The following is a 20,545-nucleotide window of genomic DNA, read 5'->3' as shown; positions in this document are numbered from 1 at the left end:
TTTCCTCCCAGCTATCAACTGATTGTCGTGTAAAACATATTTGTTTAAGGTGTCTCAATTATTTCTCCTCTGAACAGTTATTATCTACGCATCTAGTAGACTGTACCTCCAAGGATGCAGTACGTGTTATTATGCCCATGGAGGAAAACAAATTCATAAAGTTTAGGAATGCTCACCACCAGTAGCGGTGTCCGTTTGTAGTGTATGCCGACTCTGAGTGCCTGCTCGCTCCTGTGACCCACTGTGAGGGTGACTCTACGATCACCCACACCACCTTTACAGAAAAACACATACCTCATGCGGCAGCGTACCAAATTGTATCGTCATATGACACCAACCTTAGCCGATACAAATCTTACGTCGCCGATAATCCATCGATTTGGTTGCTCTCTGAGCTTGAAAAATTTTCACTGGAAGTTGATAAGCTGTACAGTGGCAATGTTCCAATGACCAAATCGAAGGAGAATGAAGATTTGTATAATAAAGCCACCGAGTGTCATATTTGTGGGCTGCCGTTGGACAGAAAAGCGGAAACTCCTCGTAGGGACCACTGTCATCTTACAGGGAAATTCCGTGGCGCAGCTCACAATGGGTGCAATTTGAAGTACCAATTACCTAGGCACATACCAGTTTTCTTTCATAATTTAAGTGGGTATGACGCTCATTTTCTAGTTGAGCACTTGGCCGATTTCGGTTGGGAGAAAAATCAGGTGAGTGTCCTACCTGAGAGCGTCGAGAAGTATATTTAATTCTCCAAACGAATGACGCCAAGAATTACGCTGCACTTCCTCGATACACTACGTTTTATGCAGGCACCACTACAGAAACTTGTTGAACTCTACCTCCGGCGGATATGCATATCACTCGAGCTGCATTCCCCGACGAGGAAAAGTTTCAACTTGTGACGAGGAAAGGGGTTTTCCCATACGAGTATGTGAATAGTATGGCCAAACTCGATGAAACCAGGCTACCCGACATAACTGCATTCTCCAGCAACCTCACAGGCGACACCATAACGAATGCAGAGTATGAGCATGCCATGAATGTCTGGCGGGCATTCAATATTTCTAATTTAGGAGAGTATGGACGTCTTTACATGGTCACAGACGTGCGCTTGCTTGCGGACGTTTTCGAGAAGTTCCGGTGTCTATGTATGACCACATATTCTCTGGACCCTGCCTTTTATTACACGGCAACTGGGTTGTCTTGGGACACGATGCTCAAGAAAACGAAGTGCAGTATCGAATTATTGACCGATCATGACATGCTTCTTTTCTTTGAGCGAGGGATCCGTGGGGGGCTCTGCCAATGTATTCATAGACACGGGAAAGCAAATAACCCGCGGATGGGTGACAGGTTTAACGCATCCCTTGATTTGAGTTATATATTGTATCTCGATGTGAATAACTTATACAGACACGCTATGAAGCAATGTCTGCCCATTGGCGAGTTTATGTGGCTGTCTGAAGATGAATGCAAGGGATTAGGTAGAAAAATCAGGGGGGGGTATGGCTGCCGATTCTGATGTAGGGTATGTTGTGGAGGCAGAACTCAAATACCCTACTAGTTTGCATGACACACATGCCGATTTGCCGCTGTGTCCAGAGCAACTAGTTCCACGAGGAGGTTACACACCGAAACTGATGACAAAGCTGGGGGACAAGCAGAGGTACATCATTCACCATCTTAACCTCCAGCAATGCCTCAGCTTGGATACGGAGCTGGTTAAAATCACCCAGGCCATCTCCTTCAAGCAGTCCCCCTGGTTGAAGGAGTATATTGATCTGAATACAAGACAGAGAACTTCCGCGTCGTGTGACTTTGAGAAAGATTTTTATAAATTAATGAATAATTCCGATTTCGGAAAAACTATGGAGAATTTGAGGGAACGACGTGAAATTTTTATTAGAACGCAATGGGATGGGCGTTATGGCGTACGAAAATGCATTGCCAGACCAAATTTTAAACGGGTTACTATTTTCAATAAGAATTTTGTTGCTGTGGAGATGGCTAAAACTGCAGTAGAGTTTACTAAACCTATCTATGTGGGGATGTGCATACTAGACCTATCCAAACTCCACATGTACCGCTTTCATCGTGAGTTCGTGAAAACTCATTTTGCAGATCCGAAATTACTTTATATGGATACAGATAGTTTCATCTATTGGGTGAAGAACTGCGATCCATATGAAGTAATTAGGTACCATGCCAATGAATTCGACACGTCTTCTTATGCGGCCGATAAACCTTATGGTATTGTTCCGCAAAACAAGAAGGTTATCGGTCTCATGAAAGATGAGGCGAATGGATTGCCGATTGTGGAGTTTGTAGGTCTTCGGTCCAAGATGTATGCATATCGCACATTGGAAGGTCCCACTCAGAGACGGGCTAAGGGAGTACGACGGATGGAATCACGAGCTCTGTCTATCGAAGACTATTTGCAGTGCCTACGTGGTGGTGTTCGCGGTGCTGAGCTGCAGCTGCCGCATATTGTCCGGCAAACTAGTATTCGATTGATAGCGCACGAGGTGTACACTGTGCTGCAGTTTAAAATCGGTCTGTCGCCTCATGACGATAAAAGGGTCATCTGTGATGACGACATTGAAACTCGCCCGTACTCACAGTACTCACTTGTAGCGAGAGAAGGGATGGGGGACTCTGATTGAGAGGGAGAGAGAGATAGTGAGAGAGAGAGAGAGAGAGAGAGAGAGAGAGAGAGAGAGACGGCGAGAGTGTCTGCAGAGTAGCAGTATGACCCTTTTATCAAAGTGTAAATACTGGATGAGAGTGTTTTGTAGTGCGTATCAGCTTGCGTACTTCTGTGTATGTCTGAGTGTGTGTGAATGTGTGCGAGCCTGTGTTAAGTGTGCATGTGTGTAAATATTATTTATTTTATCAAAGAAAAAACAAAAAATCATAAAAAACAGAAACTAAAATAAAACCATTTATAAAAAAAAGTCTTTATATATATTTGTATATTTTTTCGCTACTATTGCTTGTCAATGGCTATATGACTGAAAACAGATAAAAATTTTACACCTCTTATAATCAAATAGAAGAAGACGAAAATACAATTTTCGCAGTTCGTATCTGCTTTGATCTTAGTAGTAGTTGTAAGTTTCACCTGCCGCTAGCCATCCAGTCAGAACTAGTTTTTTAAGAATGTGAGTTCCACCAATTAAATTCTTTACATATATATATATATATATATATATATATATATATATATATATATATATTCACTTGACTGTGGAAAAAATTTTTATACCGAGAAATATGTGTTCATCTGCTTGTTGTAGAGGAAATTGTCTAGAGCCACTTACTTCAATGAAATATAATTTAAATTGCTAGTGGAAAATGTCTTATAGCCACTATCTTGAACTAAAAATAAGTTTGCCATTAGTTAAAAAAGTGTTTCCAGTGGAACTTCACTAAAGATATTATTTACCTTGTAAGATACTATAATTACGTTCTAGTACCTCTGCTTTAGTTTTATATATATATATATATATATATATATATATATATACTCTGCACAATGCTTATATATTTATGAATAATGTAAAAACACGTATCTGCAAAGATCAGAACTTTCATACTTTTACTTGAAGACAAATAACGTATCTCTAAGCTCATATAATGTGAAAAAAAGAGTGAATCATTTTACTGTAAACTGATATGTCGCAAACAACGTTTAAAAAAAATCTGAATTGAATAATAAATTCAATTATTTTATTGTAAAAAAATTGCCCGAGTTTGTTATTATTTCACCCTCAATTATGATCCATGTACGTTGCACTGGTACAGAGAGAGACCTATAAGGTTTTTACTGATTTAAAGACAGAGATGAAACCTGAATGACGCGTGCTGGACTTTTTCCGCCGGTCACAAACAGACCCCGCCACTCTCTTTGTGGTCCTGTCACTTTAAACAGCGTGCATCTGGCGAAGCCGACCCTAGCACTCTCTCTTTCAGGTCCTGTCACTTTCAACGGTTGACTCATCGCCGCGCTGGCGAGGTGGAAGCAGGTAAACTGGCTCAGACAGCTCCAGTGGAATGCGCTTCACGCACAGTATCCCCAACAAACTTACTTCTATGGACATAGGTGTCACACTAAGGAAACAACAAGAATTCTTATAGAGGAAAAAAAATATTTATTTATTTGTGAGCCATTTTAAAAGTAATATTACATTTTCAGATGCAGACACAAAACTATATTTTTCTTCTTCACACGTTTGTTGTCTAAGTTGTGGATAGGTAGACAATCATAGTATTCCAGGTTCTGGATAGCCGCATATTTGAAGATTCGACGCAGCCAGCTACTCTTCTCATCGCCTTTAACGTAGATTATTGTGTTCTTGTGATCAAATACTCTCACCAACTGCAGCAAATGTTTATAAGAGATGCCAGGGGCATCCCACATAATACCATGATAAAATTTTGTTAGCCACATCGCACTTCTGCCTGTCTTATTGCACTTGACGTCTTTAAATGGTTTCGGCGATTCAACTCTTGATACAAATGTTCTTATTACTCCATCACTTCGCGTGAATGCTATTAATGCACAGTCTTTAATTATGAGACACCTGCACTCATCATAGTAAAATCTTTGAACGTCAGCTACGATCCTCACACCTTCAGGTAACATCGTGATCTACGCTAAAGCTAGCAGAGTGCGTATTAATTTATGCAACTCGTTGCACTACAACAGTGAGCGGACAGTAGTTAACGAGACGATCATGCAGAACGAGAGCATATGCCGAAGTCTGATCAGGGAAGTTTGCTGAAGATTCAAATTCAATCCATACATCTATAGGTCCTGATTTAATTATCTCATTCTGATTTGAACAGTCAATCACGATTATTGGCGCTAGCTTCTTGAAACTCTGTGGGCTGAGTAGGCATCCTTCATTTTCAACACCTTCGTAGTAAGATGCTCGGAATCTCGCATACATGTCAAATGCCAGACTGTATACATTACTATCCCACTGTAGATGTAGATTCTCATATGGATAGTATTCTGAATTCAAGTAGACTCTGGCGTTAGTTAACTTGCAGTGACAAATTCAGTTGAGTCCTTTGATACATTAGCACGCCTTTGAGTTTGAAATGCGATTATGATGAATCGAGGTGCTTCCAACTGCACTGAGGTTTTAATAGCCCAAGTATGTGTGGACGCTGTAGGTAGGACTGGGTATTCAAAAAGCTCCCATGATCGGAAAGTTAGTGGTAGGTAGGTGCCAGCATTTAAAACTTTTAAGAGCTTCAAGCGCTCCTCGTCAGCACCGGTGATGTGAGGCATTTTCCATGATATGCTATTGATCTTGATTTGAACATTCTCTGCAGCTGTTTGAGAGAATGAATTCGCGTCACTTGCGCTTCTTACCAAAATAAGTTCCTGTTTAGCGTTGATAATCATTCGCTGCATATCCTCAAAATAACCCATAAGCATTTTTAGTGGCACGCACGCGGTAAATCGGCTTTGTCCACCCTCCCCATCCGCTGTATCTATGAACCACCCAGCATTTTCCAAACTGTTTGAATCAGAGGGTGAGGCTGAAACGTGCGTCTTAAGGGCTGATGTAATACCAACAATTCGTGTTCGGTCTATTTCAATTCCGTTGAGTTCATAGCGTATCTCTTGAAACAGGAATGCTACGGCATTTCGAGTGAGCTTCGAGAGCGCTACGGCAGCCCCGTCAGCTTTCTTAAATGTGTAGTCCAGGTAGAGGAAGCTCTTGCTAGGCAGTGTTACCACGTCCTGATGCTGGATAACAATCGTAATTTCATCATTTTTGTTAAATGTGCTTGAAGCGTAGGGTTTGTGTGAGTGGTATTCATGACGAATAATTCGATCATCATACTCTACTGACTGAGTTACGTTGAGCGACGTCACTCAGCGGTTTTAAACCTGCAAAAATGAGGAATTCGTAACTAAGACGTGTTATCGCCTTGCACTTCCGTGTTGCACTGACGGGTTGTGCGCCTGGTGTGCTAGCTTTATACCTTATTCCCATCTCGCCTTAGATGCAGGCATACAATGATCTCTTCTCCTCTAAAGTTAACAAATTGATTATTCTGGTGCACAATACGCAGTTCAAGGTAGTCCAGTGTCTGAACAGTCACCGGGAGATATATAGCGTTTGTGGGGGCTTGAACATTTTATACCCTGTGCCAACTGTAGGAAAGAATCCGCAAATTGAGTGAATCAATTTACCGTTCAGGTGTGAGTTTGTGGCAATGTTACACTCAACGTGGATTGTACTCACTGGGAGTATATCTACAGCATGATCTGATGCGTAAAATTTACTTCCGTCCTTCACCAAAACACGATCCTTCGCAAAACATAGCAGTGGACCAATTGAATGTCTCTGTGTAAAGTCGATCGTAGCATTCTCTGTCCCTATTTCCGATTTAAGGGTATTAATGTTTGCCCGTAGTTCAATACCCTTTTTTGACTGTTTTAAGAGTTCGTTTAAAACATCAATATCGTAGGCACCAGGTTGTATTTGTAGACTCTCCTTCTGGCCGTCAATTTCAAGATGTAGTTTATTGTTGCTCTGTGTAATATTTGGAATGCTGTTATACGTCTCTAGACCAATCAGTGCAATACTCCAGTCCCCTGCACTTAAATCAATCGGCGGAAAGTAATTTGCGCGTAATACTGATCCTCGCTCTTTTAAAGTCAGAGTGTACAACATTGCATCAAAACATCAAATGATGGTCATGTGTTCAATGGCAGCTCTTTTATATATCGCACACATGATCTGACAATGACGCAATCTAGAGGGGGTTTGCCGACGCTGTGATGAGGAACATAGCGCAGAGATGACCACAGAGATATGTGTTAAAGTCCTGATATCGCCGGACATTGTAGAAGACGCGTCTTTTGCTGGTGAAGTAGCGTTGTAATTCTTCAGGCGGCTGTAAATCGCCGAATGAATCGAAATACTGAAATGTACTTGGACTTTTCTTAACATAAACAACCAAATGGGTCCCTGGACCCCCAGCAACATCTAAATTTACAACTCCGCACACATTAGTCCGCCACATGGTCTTCGGTAATGTATTCCGCATAAAGACGCCGCGGAATCCACGAATGTGAAGTTTTTGTTTAAGAATTTTAAGTAGATCTTAATTCGTGAGCGCTCGGTCGGGTAGGATAACTAACGGACTTTTTATTTATTTATGGAGAGACCTAGTCCTTTCCTGCATGGTTTCAAGTAGAGACCTTTACCGATAGCTGCTGCCTCCATAGCGCGGTTATGTCTTCTGGCTTCCTCTAGTTGGGCTTGTGCATTCTGAGCGTTTTTGACCGTTTTGGTGACAGCTGCGGCCTGTGAGTGACCCTACAGCGGACAGGGCTGCAAGGGCTGGAACGAGGAACGGGATAATTCCGCCCGAAGTCTTTGGTAGTGGTAGGACCCTAGGTGTTTTAATTGAAGTCGTGTTTTTCTTCTTGTTCCCACCATTCAACAAACGTTTAGCTGCAGATATCGAGGTCAGAATACAGTTTTTCAAACAACCTGGTTTGTTGTTGTTCTTCCTGTTCTTCTTCACTCGCAAAGCTGTTCGCGCTGCTTTCATAATTCGTTTGAAATTCATCACACCCAAGCCCAACTTAATTTTTCCACGCATGGTTTTATCAACCACGAATGCAGCAACGCGTTGGCCTATTCCGAGATCTTTTCTTCGCCTTATTTGCTTGGCTTTATCTGCTAATATCCGTTCGGCGACGTGGCGTACTGGGAGATCCTTATTTGCTGCGTATGCGAGGTCGTGCTCAAGGCAGGCTTCGTCTAGTAGGTTAATACCTTTATCGCCTCGTGCCAGGCGCTTCTGAAGCTTTGTTCCAGACCCACAGAAGTTATATCTGGGAACGTGCAATTCAACAGGCAGCTTGTCGAGAACACCACCTCCACCTCTTATTATGATGTGCCTTCTATCGTGCATGGTACGCTACTGAGGAGATAGAGATCTACTCTCCCTGTTATATACTAACATGTCAGCTTCGATCCAACTGTTTTCTGATGATGGAAATCCTAGCCGTGGCCGAGCGGTTCTAGGCGTTTCAGTCCGGAACCACGCGGCTGTTACGGTCGTAGGTTCGAATCCTGCCTCGGGCATGGGTGTTTGTGATGTCCTTAGGTTAGTTAGGTTTAAGTAGTTCTAAGTTCTAGGGGACTGATGACCTCAGATGTTAAGTCCCATAGTGCTCAGAGCCAGCCAAATCCTAGCCATTTAACCAGTGCTCTATTCCCACGACGTCTTATCACGCGCTCGATGAGAAATACATTTGGTTCAGAACTCTTGTGCAATTCCTCCGTGTAAAAGCATCCTGCAATTCATTCGCTCTTGCCGTCCTGTAAGATATATGTCCTAGGATTGGTTCGCTGCACTTTGGCTACTGTGAATATCTCAGCCGACCAATTTGGTAAGAACGATTTCTCGAACGCTATCTTGTGTTTTGAAATACGTACTAAGTCGCCTATATTGAACCTCTGTTTGCGAGGGTCGAGCATTTTAATCCGGAAATATACTGTGTCCATGAGTGAATTATCACGAACATCGATCGGTCTCATTTTTATTGTACTATGTTTGGTTCGATTATACTTTGCAATTATCTGTGGGCGGATATCTACCCACCTGTACGAACCGCGAAGATTAAACTGCATCCACATTTGAGCTTTGATTGTTCTGTTCAAACTCTTGACGATACTAGCTTTAAGTTGGGTAAACGTGGAGTAGTGGTGTATGCCATACCGCGCCATCACAGTCTTGAAATGGTCATTGTAAAACTCCCCACCGTGATCGGTTTGAAGATTGGCCGGGCATCGATTCGTTCCTGTCTGCAGCAGACGCTCAAACACCACAGCAATATCTCTACCGGTTTTCGTTTTCACAGGTAATGCCTATGCGAATTTAGAGTATGTATCAATAACCATTAAAATGTATTTGAATCCATTATTATGAGGTGAATATCGATTCATATCTACAAGATCAGCTTGCCAGAGGTCATCCAGCCCTTTAATCATGATATGAGGGTATGTTCTGCGTGCTGGCTTGTGCAGTTCTCGAACCAAGGTCTCCATACTTATTCGATGATACCTCTCTCTCGAAGCTCTGAGATTTGGGTACAACCTCATTCGAATGAGCTGAATTGCCCGCAGCAGCCGAAGCCATCAACGGTCGAAGTCTGTCTATTAGTTCATCTGCGTCATCGTAATATATATACTGTGGGACTTGATTGCTCACTCCTTTATGCTGAAAGTCTACACCCTCACCGACACTTTTAGCTTGCTCATTGAGTAAAGGTTGTATAGTGGTAGTGTATTTAGAGTTTTCAGGCTTTTTCAGTGTTCCGTCGGGATTTTTGTACAGGTCAGTCAAGTATTTCCCGATAGACTTTGCGATCATCGACAGAGTATTTAAAGTTTTTTGATGGCCTTAGGAAGATTAGGTTCGTTAAGCCAGGTGTTCTTTTAAACTCTGTATCCCCGATGCGTATTGTGCTATCGGATAAAGTTATAGTTTGAGAGCCCAGCATGTACGGTCTCGCCCTGCTGACACCAAATGTTCTATCTATCTTGACGGTCGGGTACTGATTGGTGAATTCTGCGATTGGGTCATTATTATGCAAAGCTACCTTGGTGATAGATTCGGTAACAGGTTTAAAAGTTTCATTTAGTGTTTGCTCGCGATCTATATGTCCCAACTTCAGCAAACGTAATTTCTCTCGAACTGCTTTGCGCGCCTGAATGACTTTATGCTTTGTCGACATCTCGAAGGATACTAATCAGAGCTCTGAATATCACGTGGTTTTATATATGCTTTGTTGTACTTCTTCTTCTCCTTTTTTCCTATGCCACCTTCTTCAATAACAACGGCCTCGGCTTCTATCTTGCCCTCAATTGCGCTAATTCTCTTCTCTATCCGGTTTTGGTTAATGGCAAGAAGTTTCTGGGTGTCCTTTAATTCCCTTGCAACTTTAACTAGTCTGGACTCAAGATTTTTAAATTTGATATCGGTGTACATTCGGGCACTCTGTCTTTGCACACCTAATCTCTCAGTCTGAGCGTCCGTCATGCGTGCGAATTTGTCCATGGTGAAGTGTTAACTGATGGGGTAAGGTATTTTCGTACGTTTATATATGGAGAAAGTCTTGGAAGTTCCGGCTATACCTACCGTCATTTAGTTTACGGGTTTTATCAATAACGAGAAAGCCGTATTGTGAGTGGTTCCAGCAATCAGCACATATCTTTACAAATTCATTTATGACATGTCGGTTCCTACGTGAGCATGGTAAATGTGCTTTAAATTGAGGTTGTCTTGTTTGAATGCTATAATGAGATTTGCGTTGTCCCTCACCAGCTGTTTTGGGATCCTGGAATACGTTTGACTCAGATAAAATACATCAACACCCATATGACGGCCAAAGCAGAAATATTTACGGATTTGATCTTGCTTTTCAATAGCGACATCGTCAAATATGAAGGCAGTATTAGGCTTTAGCTCTTCAGGTGGGGGGACGTCGTCGCTTTCACTGAAGGCTCTGTACGTTACACCGTCTACTCCATCTAATATTTTCTTCAGTTACTGGTACTTGGGCTGAAAGAGTGTTCTGGAGAAGACGAATAGGTGCTCGAAGCGGACTCCGTCTATGTGCGTTAACAGAGCCATGAGGACATTTGTCTTACCACAGCTGGATGGACCTACAATCATAGCTCGTATGCTGTCAGGAAGGAGTGGTCCATTCTTGTTGGTCTTCTGGTCTTGGTCATCATCACAGGACCAGTCACCTACAACAAAGCCCTTGAGGCGAGGGTGTTTCACCCAGCCCGCCATGATACCTAATGTGGTAGATCAAGGTGTGGAATACGCTTTTATATTATTAAAAATATGTGTTTGTGTGTAGTCACTATAGCGCAGTCACCTTACCAACTGAGCTACAATGGCTACACAATAGAATGAACTCGAGGTGGTATATTTAAAGGGAAGGCTGTCATATAGATTAACGTAGGTGACATTTTGTCTTGACAAATAAAAAACACGCAATGACAAATTTAATATTATAAAATAATATATTTATTTATTAAGATGTTTACAAATATGATCAGTATGAGAAAAAATCAGTACATTCTTTTTTATGCGGTGCAGCAGAAGTACAATATTTGGAAAATAGCTACTTCTTGTATGCTTGAAATTCAGCATGTATATCTTGTAATGTTATGGGTGAATTACAGTAGTCCAGTATTCCGTCAGTAAATTTGAGTTCGACATTCTCAACACTTATTCGAGGAATAGCATAAGACTTGGGCACAGGTGTTATACACATACTAAAACAATGTTCTATATCATCTATGTGGATGCTACATGTGTGAAGCCAATTAATGATGTCGCTGTACACTGCCTGAACATATGGGCACCATCAATTTAGTCTCTCTATCGTACTAGTTAGAGCCATGTCTAAATTGAACAAGTTATCAACAGTGGGGTGATGCATGACAATACTATAACCATCAGCACTTTTAATGTTTAGTGTAGCATCATCATACGTTGATAGAATACTCACAGTTAGACTGCCACAGTACATGTCCTGGTAGGAGGGGGATGGATAATATTCGGTAGTCATATGATTCTTGATGTGTGTTTTTAAACGACACAGTTCATCCCACTCGTAGTCAGAAAATTTCACTTTAATATTTTTGAGCACATTTTCCAGCACTAACACACTTGAGAGGCTACCGTACTGTGAAACATCAAGTCCTACATGGATACGTTTTGAACCACTAACTGTTAACACATAGCTTGAGGCGAATAGCAAAGGTTGAGGTGAAGCAGCGGTCGATATCTTCTCATCCACGTCATCCACACCAGCGCTGTTAGTCTGCTGTCCTTGCACTGATGGTGGGATGTTCCTTGTGAGATTATGATCAGTGGATGGTGCGTATGAAGGAGCCCAGTACTGTGAAGCCCCGTCAAGCGCAGCCTCTGGCACCGACATTAACACCTGGCTATCCTGCTCCAGCATGCTGAGAAGCTGAGCTACAGGATCCTGCGTGGGCTAGTCTGAGGCCTTCACGTGCGTGGGCCGGGACATGCTGGGACCTGCTGATGCTGGCGTCATGGGTGGAGCTACTGGAGGACCAAGACGAATATCCATAAGAAATGATGTGATGTTGCTAGAGAAATAATAATAATAGCAATAATAATAATAATAATAATAATAATAATAATTTGGGGACTTACTTTTCTGGTGCTGCTTGCTCCTCCTCCTATTCTGCTGTATTGGTAAGTGACACTTCATCTTGACCGACTGGAACAGAGATGGAGGAGCTGCTGAGTGCTCCTTATATAGAAGCCAACTACGTCATCATGATGCTGTACTGCTATTGGTTGAATGAAGTGAACACATGACCTATCAAAGTGCCCTCTAGCGGAGAACTCGTGAACTAGATCAGTTCGTCGCTCTGCCAGATCGGAGGCAGTCGTCTCTTGTGGGCTGGGAGCTTATATGTGGGCTTTAGAAAAGGTAGACAGTTCCAATAGTAGCAGATGTTTCCATGAGATGGGTAATGCATTTTTAAAGCATTTCGTTGGAGGGAATTTATTTGGAGGACTGTGTTCTTATTCATATGTTCCAGGATTAATGCACGTTTCCATTCAGCATGTAGGAGGTTATGGGGGCAGTCGTTGGCTGTATGCTTGCAAACTAAACTGCTGTTAAACTCATCACAGGCAAACACCAATAACTCATCGATTGAACACATTCTGCAGGATGGTCTCCAATGGTATATACGTTGTATACGAATATGCTTATGCCGAAGTGAATTGGTGTCAACTGAACGTCTCTTGCGTTTTGGAAGAGTCAATGTTTGATGGTAAATAAGCCTGCAGTTTGCGCATGCGCATGAGCATATTCCGGTTACGGGATGCATCCTGGATCCATCCCTCTGCATTGCTGAAATCTGCTGAACAGAATTCTTGTACTTATTGCCCCGACACTCCTCCATTATCATACGCTTTCACACCTCATGTAGTGAACTGTGGCTACAGTCCTCCCTCGAATGTCTATATGAAATGCAGATATTGAAGGCTGCTCTATCAGCCACATCCATCTCTATGATCGAACACATGGCAATAACAGCTCAGCAAAGACTGAATGTGCAAGAGAATGGTAATGGTAGTTCAGTGGAGGTAGCACAAATGGCTTTCTTCCCGCCAAAATCAACCATCTATAATGACATCACAGTGGCGCTCTCTGGTGGCAAGGGTATGAACTAACACAGTTGGATTGCATACACACGTGCATGATATAAATAATAATAATAAATGATAATGAATGTTAATAAATGATAATCAATAATAACAAAGACGAGTACTGTTTTTGCATGCATTATTGTGTTGGAATTCAAACTTCCCGCCATTTTTTCTTCTGGAGGCTTGGGTTAGTGGACGTAGCACAATTAGTCTATTTTCCCACCAAAATTCAAAATTGCCGCAATTTTTTCTGGAGGTTAGGTTAGTGGACATAGCCCAATTGGGCTATTTTCCCACCAAAATTCAAAATTGCCGCCATTTTTTCTGGAGGTTGTGGTGTAACGACTTATTAGGTTTTCGTTTGATATATGTATGACCATGTGCAGACTTCGTCACCTACGTCAGTTACAACCCACTTCAAAAATGATTCCTATTCTTTTTAAATTGTCATAGAATGGTTCTTGAACGAAACTGTAAAACATCAGTTGAGTCGTGTGCAGAGAATTACATCACTTGGGCCAATTGGTTTTCGTAACTTTCTCGAATTTAAATTTCGTTTGTTTCTCCTCAGAAAATTATATCGACACACGTTATCTTGATCTAATCGATATCAGAATCACACATTAAATAAACTTTTTAGATTGAAAGTTTCGGCCAACGCTGTCTGAATCAATAATCTTGTCAAATATATTATTAATCCGTTCACATAACTCTTCATAAATAAATCTTCAAGACACGTGTTTCAACTTTAGTAGCATACACTATTTTATTAGCTTCCTACACATACAGATGTGAACTTGAGCGTTGACAGACAGTGACTAACATTTCAATAAGATTAAGATCTATATGATGTCATTGTTGTACAAAAAGAGTATAAAACTTCATTTTTAATTTTTAGAAGCACGACGCAACAACTCGGTTCCAGGATCTTCTGTTGCTCCTTGGCTGTCGACCCACGACGTATAGCGGCCAGCAATTTCCTCTCTGGTCGCGGCAACGAAGATGCTGTCTCCGTTCGTTGCGCCGACCTCTCCGTACATGAAACACATAAAAAAATACAAACTTTTAGATAATTCACATTTATTACAAATAATAAGAAAACACATAAACAAAACTAAATTAAACTTATAGTCACCTGCAAACTGGGCTGACTTTGGTGGATGGGTGACGCTTAATTTCGTCCCACTACATACCCCACCCACAAGCTCAGTTTGTCAGGTTTTAACCGGAATTTAACTGTTCAATATATAATATTTAACTGTTAATACATTTTCCTCACATTTTACGTAACCTAGAGTCCTTGCTATTAGATAGATTTAATCCTTTTAATACGATATCGTTGTGACTATTTGTCATTTACTCTTAATTGTGCTCTTATGGTAATTCGTAACCGAATATAGGGAGATTGCCCCTCTTCAGTTAATAGTTGCTAATAAATACTAATTTAGTACGTTCTTTAACGTTGTACATTAGGGCAGAGCGTTCAAATTGTGATAGATTAGTTTCAGTTTCATTTATTTACTAGAGTTATTCTTTTCAAGAATGTATATTACTAATAAGTTTCTCACAATAACGAATAGTACTATTTACTTTACGTCATCCTCTTCCCTAATGCCTTATTTATGCCTGAGGTCAAGAAGAAATCAAGCAAAACTTTCTTTGGAATCTCGGCACGGCTTTCTTTACCTTCGGACACCTTGTTGGGTAATGGCCATTTATTTAGGAGAAACAAGCGAGAGAGCCCCATTTGGTGTGTTCTATATTAACACTATTACAAACCTCTATTAAAGGCACTCTGCTATGTTCTCGTGAGCCATATAGCTCTGGACGCCCATGGTCCCTAAAACTATTAACCATCCCCTTTGGTTCCTACTATCCGAGTAAATTTAAAATACGCAAAATTCCTTTAGACCTAAGAGCAAAATTTCCTCCATATAAATCCCCCTTTTGGTTATCTTTCTCTTTTTGAAGTACCGGTAGATTATTGTAGAACACATGTTTAAGCTTTCTGTCATTTATTTAAAATAACACGTAACTATCACGAAAAACTTCACATGAATAAACTATGAACGCTCTTCCGTGTGTAACATATACTAAATATTAACTTATTTAGGAATGAAGGGTTTCATTTGATCAACACTATATAATCCTTTAATTACACCTGATGAAGGTTCCATAAGAAGTAATGCTTTGGGATGTACAATCTTATGTACAACATATGGACCTTCAAAGATCAAGAAGAATTTTCTACATTCCTTACCGATCTTAGAACTTTTAGGATGAGATCGTACTAACACAAGATCTCCTACCTGAAATGAGGGTTCTATAGCCTGTTGATTATAACTTTTAATTCTCCGTTCGGCATTTTTTACAATCTGTTCGCAAACTTTTTCGTCTGGGATACATTGTTGGATCTCATTTACTGGTGGCCAAGGTAAAGCAGCTAGTAAAGGCTCACCTATAATTCGTTTGCCTAAAATTTCTATAGGTGATAATCCCGTCGTTAGGTGAGGCAATTCATTTAATATCTTTTCGAATTCAGGCATTAGTTTGGCCCACCGAGTATGTTTATGTGCACAATAAGTTCTACATAATCGTCCTAATTCTTTCATGACTCTTTCTACTAAATTACTTTGAGGGTGATATTTCGAAATTAAGATATGTTTGATTCCATATTGTCTTATCATATCTTGAAATCTTTGACTAATAAAGGCACTACCGTTGTCAGACATAAGTCGTTTAGGAATGCCCCAGTTAACAAAGTAATTTCGGGTGAGGCAGCGTATAACGCTTGCTGTATTCGCTCGTTTCAAACTATATAGCTTCACATGTTTGGACCAACATTCCATTACAACAAACACATAAGTTAAATCCTCCTGAACTCCGAGGCAGAGGGCCGAAAAAATCTAATGATAGTAGATCCCACAAACCTCGAGGAATTACAGCATATAATTTATAACGCTTGGATTTGTTATTAACTTTAACCTTTTGACAGGTTTCACAAGCCCTAATAATACTTCTCACAATACGTGACATATTTTTTGAAATAATAATACTTCATTAGATGTTTAATACATTTATGAATTCCAAAATGCCCGTAACCTTCATGAATATAAGTAATTAACTCGTCCACAACAGTTTCGGAATGCAGATTTTCCATCTCTGGTGTTCCCTCTGTGCTTTCCAATACAACAAGTCGTTAAAATATAACCACACACCCCGGGTGTTAACTGTTTCGTCCCCATTATTAAGGTTTTGTATAATTCGTAGAATAACATTTTTCTTTCCTTTATGTAATACGGTAATCCACTAATTAGGACTCGCATTAGATGACTTTCAATTAATTTAGCACGGTTTAAATTCCATTCAAAATAATTCCTATAACCTCCCCACCGTTTAGAATATGGAGGAGGGTCTAACAACTCTAAAGTTAAGTGTTGTTGTTTTCCTCTTGACCAATAATTTTGTTTAAACTGCTTAACAAAATCATCCCAATCCCTGAACTCAGTTCTATGCAGTACTGCCCATTCCGCAGCTTCTGCTTCTAAACGTCCTATTACAAATTGAATGCGTTTTTCATTACTCCATTTAGGAGATAATGATGTTTCAAAAGCTTTTATAAAGATTACAGGGTGAAGTTCGCCTCCTGGTTTAAATACAGGAAATCGACTTGCTACATTTGAATTTGTCGTTATGTCATCCAGACATTCTGCGAGAGAAATAGTCGGATTTTGTTTAGATTGCAGAGATGGAGTTGCATCGGATTGGCTTGCCGTGATTGCTTTATTCATATTGTTGTCGTCCGTGCTAGCAAATTCGATGCGACTGTTGTCTCTGATTACGTTATTACCTCTGCTACCTGAATTGTTCTCGTTATTATCTAATTCCGATAACCGTTTAGTAATTTCCTGTATCCGCATTTCTGTATTGGATACTCGATTAGCTAATATCGATTCTTCACTGTGCTCACGATGTGAACGCTCTGTACCTTCATCAATGTTATTATCTTTGGCAGTCTCAAGATTACTGCATATTTCAGTAATTAAAAATTTCATGTTTTCGATTTCGGTATGGTCCTTTTCTACTTGATGAGTTAATGTTTCTAATTCTACATTATCTATTGAAGAAATCTCTACAGGTTTGGTAGAGACCTCTTTAATAGATTCCAATAATTCTCTACGAACCGTTTCCGTTTGCATAGAAGGTTCATCTCGTAACATGTTATTATTTTTCTGTATTTCATTTACAACTAAGATATTGACACTATCTAGTCTCTCGGTTAAGTCAGTGATATCGTTTCGCATGCGAGCTTTTTCCTCGCGCGATTCCTGGATATGTTCTTCTAACCTTTTACAATTATCAGCAATCTTATTACTAAGTCCTACTAGTTTTTCCTGCATTTCAACTTTAGAAGCCTCTATTTTATCACTTAATTCTCGACTGGTTTCATTAAGATGTTCCTGTAACCTGTCTGTCGATTTTGTTAGCTCCCCTTTAAGTTCCTCCTTTAATCTAGCCGTCGATTCGTCGTTAGATTGTTTTAATTTAGCAATAGATTCTTCGTTAGACTGTTTTAATTCCTGTTTTAGTTCCTCTTTTAATCTAGCAGTAGATTCCTCGTTAGATTGTTTTAATTTAGCGATCGCCCTAAAAAGGGCTCTCATGCTCCTATCGGACATAGATTGCTCTTCGTCTGACATTTCACTTCCCGACATTATTGTAAGATATTAACTATTTACACACGCAAACTTGTAATCAACAATCCTGTAAAGCACACTTACTATGTACAACACTCCACTTCCAACTTGAAACAAACTCACCGGACACTAATATTGTAATTTGTAGTTCTCGATGATTAGTGTGCTGCTATGGGCTGCAGATGTAACAGCCGTCGATGCAGCCGCTGAGATGCTGCGACCCCGCTTCCGCAACCGGCAGGACGCTGAGTCGAACACCGGAAACGTCGCTAGCTGCAACCACGCCCGGCACCGCCGTAGACAGGCGAAGCCCTCAGCAACACCTCTAATACCAGCCGAAGGAACGCCCCGCAGCTGACGTACTGGGCCTATTAGTTTAGGGAGAAAAAGGGTTGTCGAGGTTTGCAGCGTTCAGCTGCTGCCCAACAGATGCGCCTTCTCGTGGAACAACTGCGTGACCGTACTGCTTGGCTGCACTCCGTCAGATGCCCACACCCGCGAAGTCGCCGCTGGCTGGTGAAGGCTCCAAGAAACGCGCGTTGACTTCCGAAGGACTCTTGATGTTTTGTTTCGTACCTGTGTGCCTTAGTTGCACACAAGTCCTGTTTCTAAGGTCGCCACGGTGTGGTGTAACGACTTATTAGGTTTTCGTTTGATATATGTATGACCATGTGCAGACTTCGTCACCTACGTCAGTTACAACCCACTTCAAAAATGATTCCTATTCTTTTTAAATTGTCATAGAATGGTTCTTGAACGAAACCGTAAAACATCAGTTGAGTCGTGTGCAGAGAATTACATCACTTGGGCCAATTGGTTTTCGTAACTTTCTCGAATTTAAATTTCGTTTGTTTCTCCTCAGAAAATTATATCGACACACGTTATCTTGATCTAATCGATATCAGAATCACACATTAAATAAACTTTTTAGATTGAAAGTTTCGGCCAACGCTGTCTGAATCAATAATCTTGTCAAATATATTATTAATCCGTTCACATAACTCTTCATAAATAAATCTTCAAGACACGTGTTTCAACTTTAGTAGCATACACTATTTTATTAGCTTCCTACACATACAGATGTGAACTTGAGCGTTGACAGACAGTGACTAACATTTCAATAAGATTAAGATCTATATGATGTCATTGTTGTACAAAAAGAGTATAAAACTTCATTTTTAATTTTTAGAAGCACGACGCAACAACTCGGTTCCAGGATCTTCTGTTGCTCCTTGGCTGTCGACCCACGACGTATAGCGGCCAGCAATTTCCTCTCTGGTCGCGGCAACGAAGATGCTGTCCCCGTTCGTTGCGCCGACCTCTCCGTACATGAAACACATAAAAAAATACAAACTTTTAGATAATTCACATTTATTACAAATAATAAGAAAACACATAAACAAAACTAAATTAAACTTATACTCACCTGCAAACTGGGCTGACTTTGGTGGATGGGTGACGCTTAATTTCGTCCCACTACAAGGTTAGGTTAGTGGACGTAGCACAATTGGCCTATTTCCCTGCCAAAATCCGACATCTTGGATGACGTCATGCAATGTTGCCAAGTCTACATGCCGCCATCTTGGATGACGTCATCGCCGCCATCTTGAATAAATTTGGCAACAATGCAAAGTGGCCTGACGCATAGGTTGCCCTACTACTTACTCGATTTAACAAATTTTTCTTCTTCAGAAACGCTTTTCTTGACATTGCCAGTCTACATTTTATATTCTCTGTATGTCGACCATTATTAGTTATATTGCTTCCCAAATAAGAAACTTCATTTATTACTTTAAGTGTCTCATTTCCTGATCTAACTCCGTCAGCATCAGCTTTTTTAATTCGACTACATTCCATTATCATCGTATTGCTGTTGTTGATGTTCATCTTATGTCCTCCTTTCAAGACACTGCCCATTCCGTTCAACTGCTTTTCCAAGTCCTTTGCTGTCTCTGACAGAATTACAATGTCATCGGCAAACCTGAAAATTTTTATTTCTTCTCCCTGGACCGTAATTCCTATTCTAAATGCTTCTTTTGTTTCCTTTAGTGCTTGCTCAGTGTACAAATTGAACAACATTGGCGCTAGGCTGCAACCCTTCTCACTCCTTTCTCAATCTCTGCTTCCACCTCATACCCCTCGACTCTTATAACCTTAACTGACAGTTTGGTAATTTTCATACTTGTCAGCAACTGCTGTCTTTACAATTGGAATTATTATATTCTTCCAGAAGTCTGAGGGTATTTCTCCTGTATCGTATGTCCTGCACACCGGATGAAAGAGTTTTGTCATTGGCTCTCCCAATGCTGTCAGGAGTTCTGATGGAATGTCATCTACTTCAGAGGCCTTGTTTCGAGTTAGGTCTTTCAGTGATCTGTCAAATATTTCTCGCAATATCGTATCTTACATCTCATCTTCAGCTATGTCCCCTTCCATATTTGTAATATTGCCTTCATCTCCCTAGTATAGATCATCTAAATACTCCTTCCATCTCTCAGCTTTCCCTTCTTCGCTTAGGACTGGATTTCCATATGGGTACTTGCTAGTTATACAGCTGATTCTCTTTCCTCCAAAGTGTCATTAATCTT

This window comes from Schistocerca piceifrons, chromosome 2 (assembly GCF_021461385.2).
Source record: "Schistocerca piceifrons isolate TAMUIC-IGC-003096 chromosome 2, iqSchPice1.1, whole genome shotgun sequence".
NCBI lineage: Eukaryota > Metazoa > Arthropoda > Insecta > Orthoptera > Acrididae > Schistocerca > Schistocerca piceifrons.
Note: the sequence above shows the minus strand (reverse complement) of the source record.